A 10,734-nucleotide genomic window follows, 5' to 3' on the forward strand; every position below is an offset into this window, starting at 1 on the left:
CCAGTGTGTCTCAGTGTGTCTCAGTGTGTCCCAGTGTGTCCCGGTGTGTCCCAGTGTGTCCCGGTGTGTCTCAGTATGTCCCGGTGTGTCTCAGTATGTCCCGGTGTGTCTCAGTATGTCCCGGTGTGTCTCAGTGTGTCCCAGTGTGTCCCGGTGTGTCCCAGTGTGTCCCGGTGTGTCTCAGTATGTCCCGGTGTGTCTCAGTATGTCCCGGTGTGTCTCAGTATGTCCCGGTGTGTCTCAGTGTGTCCCAGTGTGTCCCGGTGTGTCTCAGTGTATCCTGGTGTGTCTCAGTGTGTCCCGGTGTGTCCCAGTGTGTCCCGGTGTGTCCCAGTGTGTCCTGGTGTGTCTCAGTATGTCCCGGTGTGTCTCAGTGTGTCCCGGTGTGTCCCAGTGTGTCCCGGTGTGTCCCAGTGTGTCCCGGTGTGTCCCAGTGTGTTTCAGTGTGTCTCAGTGTGTCCCGGTGTGTCCCAGTGTGTCCCAGTGTGTCCCGGTGTGTTCCAGTGTGTCCCGGTGTGTCCCAGTGTGTCCCGGTGTGTCCCAGTGTGTCTCAGTGTGTCTCAGTGTGTCCCGGTGTGTCCCAGTGTGTCCCAGTGTGTCCTGGTGTGTCTCAGTGTGTCCCGGTGTGTCTCAGTGTGTCCCGGTGTGTCTCAGTGTGTCTCAGTGTGTCTCAGTGTGTCCCAGTGTGTCTCAGTGTGTCCCAGTGTGTCCCAGTGTGTCCCAGTGTGTCCCAGTGTGTCTCAGTGTGTCCCGGTGTGTCTCAGTGTGTCTCAGTATGTCCCGGTGTGTCTCAGTGTGTCTCAGTGTGTCTCAGTGTGTCCCAGTGTGTCTCAGTGTGTCCCAGTGTGTCCCAGTGTGTCCCGGTGTGTCCCGGTGTGTCTCAGTGTGTCCCGGTGTGTCTCAGTGTGTCCCGGTGTGTCTCAGTGTGTCTCAGTATGTCCCGGTGTGTCTCAGTGTGTCTCAGTGTGTCTCAGTGTGTCTCAGTATGTCCCGGTGTGTCCCGGTGTGTCTCAGTGTGTCCCGGTGTGTCTCAGTATGTCCCGGTGTGTCTCAGTGTGTCTCAGTGTGTCCTGGTGTGTCTCAGTGTGTCCCGGTGTGTCTCAGTGTGTCTCAGTGTGTCTCAGTGTGTCCCAGTGTGTCTCAGTGTGTCTCAGTGTGTCTCAGTGTATCCTGGTGTGTCTCAGTGTGTCTCAGTGTGTCCCAGTGTGTCTCAGTATGTCCCGGTGTGTCTCAGTGTGTCTCAGTGTGTCCCGGTGTGTCTCAGTGTATCCTGGTGTGTCTCAGTGTGTCCCGGTGTGTCCCAGTGTGTCCCGGTGTGTCTCAGTGTGTCCTGGTGTGTCTCAGTATGTCCCGGTGTGTCTCAGTGTGTCCCGGTGTGTCCCAGTGTGTCCCGGTGTGTCCCAGTGTGTCTCAGTGTGTCTCAGTGTGTCCCAGTGTGTCCCGGTGTGTCCCAGTGTGTCCCGGTGTGTCTCAGTGTGTCCCGGTGTGTCTCAGTATGTCCCGGTGTGTCTCAGTGTGTCTCAGTGTGTCCCGGTGTGTCCCGGTGTGTCTCAGTGTGTCCCGGTGTGTCTCAGTATGTCCCGGTGTGTCTCAGTGTGTCTCAGTGTGTCTCAGTGTGTCCCGGTGTGTCTCAGTATGTCCCGGTGTGTCTCAGTGTGTCTCAGTGTGTCCCGGTGTGTCTCAGTGTGTCTCAGTGTATCCCGGTGTGTCTCAGTGTGTCCCGGTGTGTCTCAGTGTGTCTCAGTGTATCCCGGTGTGTCTCAGTGTGTCCTGGTGTGTCTCAGTGTGTCCCGGTGTGTCTCAGTGTGTCCCGGTGTGTCTCAGTGTGTCCCGGTGTGTCTCAGTGTGTCTCAGTGTGTCCCGGTGTGTCTCAGTGTGTCCCGGTGTGTCCCTGTGTGTCTCAGTATGTCCCGGTGTGTCTCAGTGTGTCTCAGTGTGTCTCAGTGTGTCTCAGTGTGTCCTGGTGTGTCTCAGTGTGTCCCAGTGTGTCCCAGTGTGTCCCGGTGTGTCTCAGTGTATCCTGGTGTGTCTCAGTGTGTCCCAGTGTGTCCCAGTGTGTCCCAGTGTGTCTCAGTGTGTCCCGGTGTGTCTCAGTGTGTCCCAGTGTGTCTCAGTGTGTCCCAGTGTGTCTCAGTGTGTCCCGGTGTGTCTCAGTGTGTCCCAGTGTGTCTCAGTGTGTCCTGGTGTGTCTCAGTATGTCCCGGTGTGTCTCAGTGTGTCTCAGTGTGTCCCGGTGTGTCCCGGTGTGTCTCAGTGTGTCTCAGTGTGTCCCAGTGTGTCCCAGTGTGTCCCAGTGTGTCTCAGTGTATCCTGGTGTGTCCCGGTGTGTCTCAGTGTGTCTCAGTGTGTCCCAGTGTGTCCCAGTGTGTCCCGGTGTGTCCCAGTGTGTCCCAGTGTGTCCCAGTATGTCCCGGTGTGTCTCAGTGTGTCTCAGTGTGTCCCAGTGTGTCCCAGTGTGTCCCAGTGTGTCTCAGTGTGTCCCGGTGTGTCCCGGTGTGTCTCAGTGTGTCTCAGTGTGTCCCAGTGTGTCCCAGTGTGTCCCAGTGTGTCTCAGTGTGTCCCGGTGTGTCTCAGTGTGTCCCGGTGTGTCTCAGTGTGTCCCAGTGTGTCTCAGTGTGTCCCGGTGTGTCCCAGTGTGTCCCAGTGTGTCCCAGTGTGTCCCAGTGTGTCCCAGTGTGTCTCAGTGTGTCCTGGTGTGTCTCAGTGTGTCCCAGTGTGTCCCAGTGTGTCCCAGTGTGTCCCAGTGTGTCCCAGTGTGTCTCAGTATGTCTCAGTGTGTCTCAGTGTGTCCTGGTGTGTCCCGGTGTGTCTCAGTGTGTCTCAGTGTGTCTCAGTGTGTCCCAGTGTGTCCCGGTGTGTCCCGGTGTGTCCCGGTGTGTCTCAGTGTGTCTCAGTGTGTCCCAGTGTGTCCCGGTGTGTCTCAGTGTGTCCCGGTGTGTCTCAGTGTATCCTGGTGTGTCTCAGTATGTCCCGGTGTGTCTCAGTGTGTCTCAGTGTGTCCCGGTGTGTCCCGGTGTGTCTCAGTGTGTCCCGGTGTGTCTCAGTGTGTCCCGGTGTGTCCCAGTGTGTCCCAGTGTGTCTCAGTGTGTCCTGGTGTGTCTCAGTGTGTCCCAGTGTGTCCCAGTGTGTCCCGGTGTGTCTCAGTGTGTCCCAGTGTGTCTCAGTGTGTCTCAGTACGTCCCAGTGTGTCTCAGTGTGTCCTGGTGTGTCCCAGTGTGTCCCGGTGTGTCTCAGTGTGTCCCAGTGTGTCTCAGTGTGTCTCAGTGTGTCCCGGTGTGTCTCAGTGTGTCCCAGTGTGTCTCAGTGTGTCTCAGTACGTCCCAGTGTGTCTCAGTGTGTCCCGGTGTGTCCCAGTGTGTCCCAGTGTGTCTCAGTGTGTCCTGGTGTGTCTCAGTGTGTCCCAGTGTGTCCCAGTGTGTCCCGGTGTGTCTCAGTGTGTCCCAGTGTGTCTCAGTGTGTCTCAGTACGTCCCAGTGTGTCTCAGTGTGTCCCGGTGTGTCTCAGTGTGTCCCGGTGTGTCTCAGTGTATCCTGGTGTGTCCCAGTGTGTCCCGGTGTGTCCCGGTGTGTCTCAGTGTATCCTGGTGTGTCCCAGTGTGTCCCGGTGTGTCTCAGTGTGTCCCGGTGTGTCCCGGTGTGTCTCAGTGTGTCCCGGTGTGTCTCAGTGTATCCTGGTGTGTCCCAGTGTGTCCCGGTGTGTCCCGGTGTGTCTCAGTGTGTCTCAGTGTGTCCCGGTGTGTCCCGGTGTGTCTCAGTGTGTCCCGGTGTGTCCCAGTGTGTCCCGGTGTGTCTCAGTGTGTCCCGGTGTGTCCCGGTGTGTCTCAGTGTGTCCCGGTGTGTCCCGGTGTGTCTCAGTGTATCCTGGTGTGTCCCAGTGTGTCCCGGTGTGTCTCAGTGTGTCCCGGTGTGTCCCGGTGTGTCTCAGTGTGTCCCAGTGTGTCTCAGTATGTCCCGGTGTGTCTCAGTGTATCCTGGTGTGTCTCAGTGTGTCCCGGTGTGTCCCGGTGTGTCTCAGTGTGTCCCGGTGTGTCTCAGTGTGTCCCGGTGTGTCTCAGTGTGTCCCGGTGTGTCCCAGTGTGTCCCAGTGTGTCCCGGTGTGTCTCAGTGTGTCCTGGTGTGTCTCAGTGTGTCCTGGTGTGTCTCAGTGTGTCCCGGTGTGTCCCAGTGTGTCCCGGTGTGTCCCAGTGTGTCCCGGTGTGTCCCAGTGTGTCTCAGTGTGTCCCAGTGTGTCCCGGTGTGTCTCAGTGTGTCCCGGTGTGTCTCAGTGTGTCTCAGTGTGTCTCAGTGTGTCCCGGTGTGTCTCAGTGTGTCCCGGTGTGTCCCAGTGTGTCCCGGTGTGTCTCAGTGTGTCCCGGTGTGTCTCAGTGTGTCCCGGTGTGTCTCAGTGTGTCTCAGTGTGTCTCAGTGTGTCCCGGTGTGTCTCAGTGTGTCTCAGTGTGTCCCGGTGTGTCTCAGTGTGTCTCAGTGTGTCCCGGTGTGTCTCAGTGTGTCTCAGTGTGTCCCGGTGTGTCCCAGTGTGTCCCAGTGTGTCCTGGTGTGTCTCAGTATGTCCCGGTGTGTCTCAGTGTATCCTGGTGTGTCTCAGTGTGTCCCGGTGTGTCCCAGTGTGTCCCGGTGTGTCCCGGTGTGTCTCAGTGTGTCCCGGTGTGTCTCAGTGTGTCCCGGTGTGTCTCAGTGTGTCCCAGTGTGTCCCAGTGTGTCCCAGTGTATCTCAGTGTGTCCCGGTGTGTCTCAGTGTGTCTCAGTGTGTCTCAGTGTGTCCCAGTGTGTCCCGGTGTGTCTCAGTGTGTCCTGGTGTGTCTCAGTGTGTCCCGGTGTGTCTCAGTGTGTCCCGGTGTGTCCCAGTGTGTCCCAGTGTGTCCCGGTGTGTCCCGGTGTGTCCCAGTGTGTCCCAGTGTGTCCCAGTGTGTCTCAGTGTGTCCCAGTGTGTCCCAGTGTGTCCCAGTGTGTCTCAGTATGTCCCGGTGTGTCTCAGTGTGTCCTGGTGTGTCTCAGTGTGTCCCGGTGTGTCCCGGTGTGTCCCGGTGTGTCTCAGTATGTCCCGGTGTGTCTCAGTGTGTCCCGGTGTGTCTCAGTGTGTCTCAGTGTGTCCCGGTGTGTCCCGGTGTGTCTCAGTGTGTCCCGGTGTGTCTCAGTGTGTCTCAGTGTGTCCCGGTGTGTCCCGGTGTGTCTCAGTGTGTCTCAGTGTGTCTCAGTGTGTCCTGGTGTGTCTCAGTATGTCCCGGTGTGTCTCAGTGTGTCTCAGTGTGTCTCAGTGTGTCCCGGTGTGTCTCAGTGTGTCTCAGTGTGTCCCGGTGTGTCTCAGTGTGTCTCAGTGTGTCTCAGTGTGTCCCGGTGTGTCTCAGTGTGTCTCAGTGTGTCCTGGTGTGTCTCAGTGTGTCTCAGTGTGTCTCAGTGTGTCCCGGTGTGTCTCAGTGTGTCTCAGTGTGTCCCGGTGTGTCCCGGTGTGTCTCAGTGTGTCCCAGTGTGTCCTGGTGTGTCCCAGTGTGTCCCGGCGTGTCTCAGTGTGTCCCAGTGTGTCTCAGTATGTCCCGGTGTGTCTCAGTGTGTCCCGGTGTGTCTCAGTGTGTCCCGGTGTGTCTCAGTGTGTCCCAGTGTGTCCTGGTGTGTCTCAGTGTGTCCCAGTGTGTCTCAGTATGTCCCGGTGTGTCTCAGTGTGTCCCGGTGTGTCTCAGTGTGTCCCGGTGTGTCTCAGTATGTCCCGGTGTGTCCCGGTGTATCTCAGTGTGTCCCGGTGTGTCCCGGTGTGTCTCAGTGTGTCTCAGTGTGTCCCGGTGTGTCTCAGTGTGTCTCAGTGTGTCCCGGTGTGTCTCAGTGTGTCTCAGTGTGTCTCAGTGTGTCCCGGTGTGTCTCAGTGTGTCTCAGTGTGTCCTGGTGTGTCTCAGTGTGTCTCAGTGTGTCTCAGTGTGTCCCGGTGTGTCTCAGTGTGTCTCAGTGTGTCCCGGTGTGTCCCGGTGTGTCTCAGTGTGTCCCAGTGTGTCCTGGTGTGTCCCAGTGTGTCCCGGCGTGTCTCAGTGTGTCCCAGTGTGTCTCAGTATGTCCCGGTGTGTCTCAGTGTGTCCCGGTGTGTCTCAGTGTGTCCCGGTGTGTCTCAGTGTGTCCCAGTGTGTCCTGGTGTGTCTCAGTATGTCCCGGTGTGTCCCGGTGTGTCTCAGTGTGTCTCAGTGTGTCTCAGTGTGTCCTGGTGTGTCTCAGTGTGTCTCAGTGTGTCCCGGTGTGTCTCAGTGTGTCTCAGTGTGTCTCAGTGTGTCCTGGTGTGTCTCAGTATGTCCCGGTGTGTCTCAGTGTGTCCCGGTGTGTCCCGGTGTGTCTCAGTGTGTCCTGGTGTGTCTCAGTATGTCCCGGTGTGTCTCAGTGTGTCCCGGTGTGTCCCAGTGTGTCCCTGTGTGTCCCAGTGTGTCTCAGTGTGTCTCAGTGTGTCCCAGTGTGTCCCGGTGTGTCCCAGTGTGTCCCGGTGTGTCTCAGTATGTCCCGGTGTGTCTCAGTATGTCCCGGTGTGTCTCAGTGTGTCCCAGTGTGTCCCGGTGTGTCCCAGTGTGTCCCGGTGTGTCTCAGTATGTCCCGGTGTGTCTCAGTATGTCCCGGTGTGTCTCAGTATGTCCCGGTGTGTCTCAGTGTGTCCCAGTGTGTCCCGGTGTGTCTCAGTGTATCCTGGTGTGTCTCAGTGTGTCCCGGTGTGTCCCAGTGTGTCCCGGTGTGTCCCAGTGTGTCCTGGTGTGTCTCAGTATGTCCCGGTGTGTCTCAGTGTGTCCCGGTGTGTCTCAGTGTGTCCCGGTGTGTCCCAGTGTGTCCCGGTGTGTCCCAGTGTGTCCCGGTGTGTCCCAGTGTGTTTCAGTGTGTCTCAGTGTGTCCCGGTGTGTCCCAGTGTGTCCCAGTGTGTCCCGGTGTGTTCCAGTGTGTCCCGGTGTGTCCCAGTGTGTCCCGGTGTGTCCCAGTGTGTCTCAGTGTGTCTCAGTGTGTCCCGGTGTGTCCCAGTGTGTCCCAGTGTGTCCTGGTGTGTCTCAGTGTGTCCCGGTGTGTCTCAGTGTGTCCCGGTGTGTCTCAGTGTGTCTCAGTGTGTCTCAGTGTGTCCCAGTGTGTCTCAGTGTGTCCCAGTGTGTCCCAGTGTGTCCCAGTGTGTCTCAGTGTGTCCCGGTGTGTCTCAGTGTGTCCCGGTGTGTCCCAGTGTGTCCCAGTGTGTCCCGGTGTGTTCCAGTGTGTCCCGGTGTGTCCCAGTGTGTCCCGGTGTGTCTCAGTGTGTCCCAGTGTGTCTCAGTGTGTCCCAGTGTGTCCCAGTGTGTCCCAGTGTGTCCCAGTGTGTCTCAGTGTGTCCCGGTGTGTCTCAGTGTGTCCCGGTGTGTCTCAGTGTGTCCCGGTGTGTCTCAGTGTGTCTCAGTATGTCCCGGTGTGTCTCAGTGTGTCTCAGTGTGTCTCAGTGTGTCCCAGTGTGTCTCAGTGTGTCCCAGTGTGTCCCAGTGTGTCCCGGTGTGTCCCGGTGTGTCTCAGTGTGTCCCGGTGTGTCTCAGTGTGTCTCAGTATGTCCCGGTGTGTCTCAGTGTGTCTCAGTGTGTCTCAGTGTGTCCCGGTGTGTCTCAGTGTGTCTCAGTGTGTCCCGGTGTGTCTCAGTATGTCCCGGTGTGTCTCAGTGTGTCTCAGTGTGTCCCAGTGTGTCCCGGTGTGTCCCAGTGTGTCTCAGTGTGTCCCGGTGTGTCTCAGTGTGTCCCGGTGTGTCTCAGTGTGTCCCGGTGTGTCTCAGTATGTCCCGGTGTGTCTCAGTGTGTCCCGGTGTGTCCCGGTGTGTCTCAGTGTGTCCCGGTGTGTCTCAGTATGTCCCGGTGTGTCTCAGTGTGTCTCAGTGTGTCCCAGTGTGTCCCGGTGTGTCCCAGTGTGTCTCAGTGTGTCCCGGTGTGTCTCAGTGTATCCTGGTGTGTCTCAGTGTGTCCCGGTGTGTCTCAGTGTGTCTCAGTGTATCCCGGTGTGTCTCAGTGTGTCCCGGTGTATCTCAGTGTGTCTCAGTGTGTCCCGGTGTGTCTCAGTGTGTCTCAGTGTATCCCGGTGTGTCTCAGTGTGTCCCGGTGTATCTCAGTGTGTCTCAGTGTGTCCCGGTGTGTCTCAGTGTGTCTCAGTGTGTCCCGGTGTGTCTCAGTGTGTCTCAGTGTATCCCGGTGTGTCTCAGTGTGTCCCGGTGTGTCTCAGTGTGTCCTGGTGTGTCTCAGTGTGTCCCGGTGTGTCTCAGTGTGTCCCAGTGTGTCCCAGTGTGTCCCAGTGTGTCCCAGTGTGTCTCAGTGTGTCCCGGTGTGTCTCAGTGTGTCCCAGTGTGTCCCAGTGTGTCCCGGTGTGTCTCAGTGTGTCCCAGTGTGTCCCGGTGTGTCTCAGTGTGTCCTGGTGTGTCTCAGTATGTCCCGGTGTGTCTCAGTGTGTCTCAGTGTGTCCCGGTGTGTCCCGGTGTGTCTCAGTGTGTCTCAGTGTGTCCCAGTGTGTCCCAGTGTGTCCCAGTGTGTCTCAGTGTATCCTGGTGTGTCTCAGTGTGTCCCAGTGTGTCTCAGTGTGTCCCAGTGTGTCCCAGTGTGTCTCAGTGTGTCCCGGTGTGTCTCAGTGTGTCCCGGTGTGTCTCAGTGTGTCCCAGTGTGTCTCAGTGTGTCCCGGTGTGTCTCAGTGTGTCCCAGTGTGTCTCAGTGTGTCCCAGTGTGTCTCAGTGTGTCCCGGTGTGTCTCAGTGTGTCTCAGTGTGTCCCGGTGTGTCCCGGTGTGTCCCGGTGTGTCTCAGTGTGTCTCAGTGTGTCCCAGTGTGTCTCAGTGTGTCCCGGTGTGTCTCAGTGTGTCCTGGTGTGTCTCAGTGTGTCCCGGTGTGTCCCGGTGTGTCCCGGTGTGTCTCAGTGTGTCTCAGTGTGTCCCAGTGTGTCTCAGTGTGTCCCAGTGTGTCTCAGTGTGTCCCGGTGTGTCTCAGTGTGTCTCAGTGTATCCTGGTGTGTCTCAGTATGTCCCGGTGTGTCTCAGTGTGTCTCAGTGTGTCCCGGTGTGTCCCGGTGTGTCTCAGTGTGTCCCGGTGTGTCTCAGTGTGTCTCAGTGTGTCCTGGTGTGTCTCAGTGTGTCCCGGTGTGTCTCAGTGTGTCCCGGTGTGTCTCAGTGTGTCTCAGTGTGTCCCGGTGTGTCTCAGTGTGTCCCAGTGTGTCTCAGTATGTCCCGGTGTGTCTCAGTATGTCCCGGTGTGTCTCAGTGTATCCTGGTGTGTCTCAGTGTGTCCCGGTGTGTCCCGGTGTGTCTCAGTGTGTCCCGGTGTGTCTCAGTGTGTCCCGGTGTGTCTCAGTGTGTCCCGGTGTGTCCCAGTGTGTCCCAGTGTGTCCCGGTGTGTCCCGGTGTGTCCCGGTGTGTCTCAGTGTGTCTCAGTGTGTCCCGGTGTGTCTCAGTGTGTCTCAGTATGTCCCGGTGTGTCTCAGTGTGTCCCAGTGTGTCTCAGTGTGTCCCGGTGTGTCTCAGTGTGTCTCAGTGTGTCCCAGTGTGTCTCAGTGTGTCCCAGTGTGTCTCAGTGTGTCTCAGTGTGTCTCAGTGTGTCCCAGTGTGTCTCAGTGTGTCTCAGTGTGTCCCAGTGTGTCTCAGTGTGTCCCGGTGTGTCTCAGTGTATCCTGGTGTGTCTCAGTGTGTCCCGGTGTGTCCCGGTGTGTCCCGGTGTGTCTCAGTGTGTCCCGGTGTGTCTCAGTATGTCCCGGTGTGTCCCGGTGTGTCTCAGTGTGTCCCAGTGTGTCCCAGTGTGTCCCAGTGTGTCCCAGTGTGTCCCGGTGTGTCTCAGTATGTCCCGGTGTGTCCCGGTGTGTCTCAGTGTGTCCCAGTGTGTCCCAGTGTGTCCCAGTGTGTCCCAGTGTGTCCCGGTGTGTCTCAGTATGTCCCGGTGTGTCCCGGTGTGTCTCAGTGTGTCCCGGTGTGTCTCAGTGTGTCCCAGTGTGTCCCAGTGTGTCCCGGTGTGTCTCAGTATGTCCCGGTGTGTCTCAGTGTATCCTGGTGTGTCTCAGTGTGTCCCGGTGTGTCCCAGTGTGTCTCAGTGTGTCTCAGTGTGTCCCAGTGTGTCCCAGTGTGTCTCAGTGTGTCTCAGTGTGTCCCGGTGTGTCTCAGTGTGTCCCAGTGTGTCTCAGTGTGTCTCAGTGTGTCTCAGTGTGTCTCAGTGTGTCCCGGTGTGTCCCGGTGTGTCTCAGTGTGTCTCAGTGTGTCTCAGTGTGTCCCGGTGTGTCTCAGTGTGTCCCGGTGTGTCCCGGTGTGTCTCAGTGTGTCTCAGTGTGTCTCAGTGTGTCTCAGTGTGTCTCAGTGTGTCCCGGTGTGTCCCGGTGTGTCTCAGTGTGTCTCAGTGTGTCTCAGTGTGTCTCAGTGTGTCTCAGTGTGTCCCGGTGTGTCTCAGTGTGTCCCAGTGTGTCTCAGTGTGTCCCGGTGTGTCTCAGTGTGTCTCAGTGTGTCTCAGTGTGTCCTGGTGTGTCTCAGTGTGTCTCAGTGTGTCCCGGTGTGTCTCAGTGTGTCTCAGTGTGTCCCGGTGTGTCCCAGTGTGTCCCAGTGTGTCCTGGTGTGTCTCAGTATGTCCCGGTGTGTCTCAGTGTGTCCCGGTGTGTCTCAGTGTGTCTCAGTGTGTCCCGGTGTGTCCCAGTGTGTCCCGGTGTGTCCCGGTGTGTCTCAGTGTGTCCCGGTGTGTCTCAGTGTGTCCCGGTGTGTCTCAGTGTGTCCCGGTGTGTCTCAGTGTGTCTCAGTGTGTCTCAGTGTGTCTCAGTGTGTCCCAG

Source organism: Chiloscyllium punctatum, chromosome 19, assembly GCF_047496795.1.
Source record: "Chiloscyllium punctatum isolate Juve2018m chromosome 19, sChiPun1.3, whole genome shotgun sequence".
Classification (NCBI taxonomy): domain Eukaryota; kingdom Metazoa; phylum Chordata; class Chondrichthyes; order Orectolobiformes; family Hemiscylliidae; genus Chiloscyllium; species Chiloscyllium punctatum.